Genomic DNA, 4475 nt, shown 5'->3' with positions numbered 1-4475 from the left:
AACGCTGCCGATAAAAAGGCGTAGTTGGCATTACTGTTAATAACTTAAAACATTGTTTAACATTTTTTTGTTTTCTGTTCCAATGGTCACTGGATACATATAAGGTACCAAAGATTTGGAAATCATCTAATATAATTCCAATTCCCAAAATAGATAAACCTAATGTTCTAGCAGGGCTGTGCTCTTTCTCCATTGTTATTTTCACTTTATTCTAATGACTTTGTTTTGCCTGTTAATGACCCGTCCAAATGTTTTCATATTAAATACGCAGACAATACTTGTCTCATTGAATTAATTTCGGATGACATTAATCAATATATACTTTTTGCAGAAACGGCTTTGTTGTGCGATAACAATTACTTAATACTTAATGTTGATAAAACAAAAGAAATAATCATTGATTTTAGGAAATCTGATGTTATACACAAGAATAGTAAGGAAAATCTGTTAAATCTGTAACAGAACACAAATATCTTGGTAACTTTATTAAACTGGGCATATAATTGCGACAAAATTAGCAAGAAATGTAACCAAAGGCTGTGCTTCTTACGCAGAATTAAATAGTTTAATGTAAACCCTAACATTATGAATATGTTTTATATATCTGTCATTCAACCAGTTCTATGTTCCTGTATGATCATATGGTATAATGAAATCTCGAAAGAAAATATGAAGAAACTTGAAAGATTAACGAAGAAAGTGAGTAAAATCATTGAGTTTGAGGTCAAACAGCTGGAAGAATTAGGTAACGACCTAATTAATGCCAAGTTCAAATGCATATCTAATGATTCATTTCATTTAATGTTTAAACACATTTCTTTCAGCAAGTCCGGAAGAGCGGTGTACCCTAGAATCAGAAGAACCAACAGGTTCAGAAACTCATTCATCCCTTCAGCTATTAGAAATTTCAATAAATCATTCAAACAGTAAAATTGGTCTGCATATACTTTTTAATAAAATAAGGAAAATACAAAATTTAATTGATAACCTATTAATCTTTATTTTTCAGTTATCTGCTATGTTGTTATTTTGCAATAGTGAATTAACACATGTTAAAAAATTTAAAATAATTTATAAAATACATAAAAAGTTGGAAACTTATTTTTAGCAAGTTTTATAGTACCATTGTACTGTAGTTATGGAAACTGTCTCTCAAGCACAAAATTTGAATTGAAAATAAAATGTATCTGTATATATATATCTTCATTACCAGTATGTTCTTGCAGTACACCTTTAATAGATCTGGTCGTTTACATCCAATTAAGTTCAATTCAAACAGATTAAGAAGATATTTTATTCATATGTATAATGATGATTTTAATAGATAAACTAAAATAAACTCTTGTAAATAATTGTATACATTTTGTATATCTGTTTTATTTATATCCTTTTTTTTTTTGTCTAACTTCTATACTAATTTTTGCATCGGGAAGACAAATTTTACTTGTATTTCATGTACTAGTGACAATAAAAGAATCTTGTATTTTGTATCTTGTATTAATCTATGTATTTTATTTATTCCATTCAATCCAACATATGTATAATACATTTTTGTAAAGTAATTGTTATATAGGTTGGTACACAATTTCTAATGATGAAAAAGTTGGCAAAGCATAATCTACAATTAAAATAAATGAATTCTAGTTTGTACTAGTACAGATCTGTTTAAGCACCTTATGCAGTAGTATTAATCTGTGCATACTATACCTAAGCCTGTACTCTGTCTTTTTAATATTATAACAAAATTAAATTTCAGTGATTGTTAAACTTCTGTCTTTCAATAAGCTGTGATCACTAAGTGTGGCTCCTGCGTACTCCCCTAGATACACCACTGCTTTTAACAACATTAAAATTACATATTATGATGCGTATATAGAAGTATATAAGAAAGAAGGAAAAACACTTCATATCAGCCACAGCTAGAGATTCTAATTTAACAGCCTTATAGCTGCAGGATATCAGCTTTCCTGTTTATCTAGCCTTTTCAGCATCAATGGAACGACACTGCTGACCACTATTATTTGACCCAAAATGATTCATCATCCATGATCTCGATCACTTTTTTACAATTTGATCTTTCTATTGACATTGAGATCAGTTATCATTGCCCCAATGATCTGCGATGCCGCTTCAACATTAATAATTTCTATAAAAGATGTATAAATTAAAGTGAGAACGCCTAAACCAAACAACCTTAAAACGGTGCAGAAGAATACATTTTTCTGTGTCCGTTTTTGTTATTGAAATGATAATGTCATATTGTTTCAATTTGACAGTAAAAAGAATAGGCAATTAGCCAAAACAAACAATTTTGTTCTCTTTTGCTCTGTTGTACTATTTAATACTACCATAAACTGTATTAGCCTTTTAAATTATTTAAAAAAAATTATAACTATTTAAACTTCATTAATATTCTAACTTTTCAATTGAAGTCAGAAGATCTTTTCTTAAAGAAAGTTGATTTGCAATTTTTTATTTTTTCTTAAATCAAAGAGGATGCATTTTATCTACCATGGTAATTTGCCTAGATTTTCTTTAAGATTGAAAAAGTAAAAGGAAGTCATCCAGTGGCCTCTAGGTCTCATTTTTTTATCTGGTAATGAGACTATGCTTGGTGCTGAGGTCATTGGATTACTTGGTATCAACTGTTGTGAGAGGTGATGTTGGATGTTACCTACAGACATCGAAGGAGCAATGACAGTCACTCGCACTGTTTTGTAAGAATCATTATCATAACTGACAATTGCTTGAATAGTGCCAACATCAAAGTCTTGATGTGAGGATCTCTTAAAATGATGACAGCAATTAACTCCAAAGAAGCAAAGCAATATCACATCAAAATAGACCCAAAAGTAACAGCAATGATCAATGAAATTTCTTCTTCCTGTGATGAGTACACTTTTGTTAAGCCTCTTAATATCAATTACATTTTTGGAAATTGTAACATCAGTGACATTAATGGAAACTTCATGATGCTGTTTGATTGAAATAATGACTTAACAACTAAATGATGAACTCCATGAGGGTACAGTAATGAAGCAAACATGAACTGAACCATCCATATGTTTGATGGCAATGAAAGTTGTGTTATGAGAATTGTCAGAAGAGGAGTTCCATTTTAATTTAAAAGATGGATATGTAGTTTTTACTTTACATTGTAAGACCATTTCATCTCCCATTAAAGTAGTATGGTTGAGAAGCTTGGCATATTGTATTCTGAGGAATTAGCCAAACTTTAATTTTAATTCCCTTTGGGTCACATGATGCAAATTGTTTTAAATGTTTATTATCATATTTACACTTGTTTGTTCCTGTGTTAGACACTGAGAGGTTTAGCGTCTCTATGTGGTATATTCTGTGGGTTTTTTTAGTCTCATCATATATGTTTATTTTAGATACAGCCGAATTATTCTGTGTCAATGTGATATATTTCTTATCAATATCATATGCGAATAATTAAAACTAACATATAGTATTAAGTTTTTGTCCAACAAATATGTTTTTTCTGGTATGCTAAAGACAACACTTGGTGATGAAGAAACATGCCAACGACCTCATAATGCAGAATATTCCAAAGTGAACAATTGAAAATGATGACAACATTGCGTTCAAACCGCAGTTGTCTAGTCCAGTATAGATTTTATATATGTGAAAAGTTGTGAGGGCCAATATTAAATCCAGGGAAAACAACAGAAATATTTTAAAAGCCTGTAATTCTAGTCTATTGTTAACATTCCCTAGACAATAACCAAAGTTTTTGATGGTTGCTGTCCTCAAAGTTTGAAAATGACAATAACCAAAAGAATCCTGTGAATCCAGTCCAGTCCATAGATGCAGAATCTAAAAAAATGTGATAGCATTTTAATTAACATTTTGCACATACAACTAGATATAAATTTTTGCTGTAGTGCTTATTAAATAGCATTCTCATCAAAGCGTCTGATTGGTTAATTTTTAGCCAATTATATTTTTATCATTATATATACCCATTTTAATATGTTATCCAATAGGCAGAACTAAACTATGAATATGTGCAGTCAAACTTGCAAGTTTGAGTCTAAATGCTGTCATTTCAAGTGGGGCCTTAGCAGCAATGTCCAAGGGACTTTACCAAAATGATCCATTTCTATTTTGTTGATATTAATTTGCTTATAGTAGTGAAGTTTAGATAGTATAATACATACATACTCCAAGTATCGAAATGCACACTATCATGTCAGGATTTAATATTGTGACATTGATTATGTCATCGTCTATACTATCTTATCTGAGATTAATCAGTGGACCTTTCGGAAGTAAATTTTCATTTCCATAAAATGTATTGACTCTTTGTTCCAACAATTTAAACCTTCATTTGCTTTTTACCAATTTTCTTGTGGCATAATTTTATATTTTTTCCAACATGTTCTTTTAGAAACGTAATTATTTCTAGTTAATTTATTCTATTTAGTGCATGTATATATATCTTCTTTTTA

This window comes from Anneissia japonica, unplaced genomic scaffold (genome assembly GCF_011630105.1).
Source record: "Anneissia japonica isolate Jap-2015-1 unplaced genomic scaffold, ASM1163010v1 scaffold287767_len825999_cov190, whole genome shotgun sequence".
Lineage (NCBI taxonomy): Eukaryota > Metazoa > Echinodermata > Crinoidea > Comatulida > Comatulidae > Anneissia > Anneissia japonica.
The sequence above is the reverse complement of the archived record's forward strand: the minus strand, read 5'-3'. Positions refer to the sequence as shown.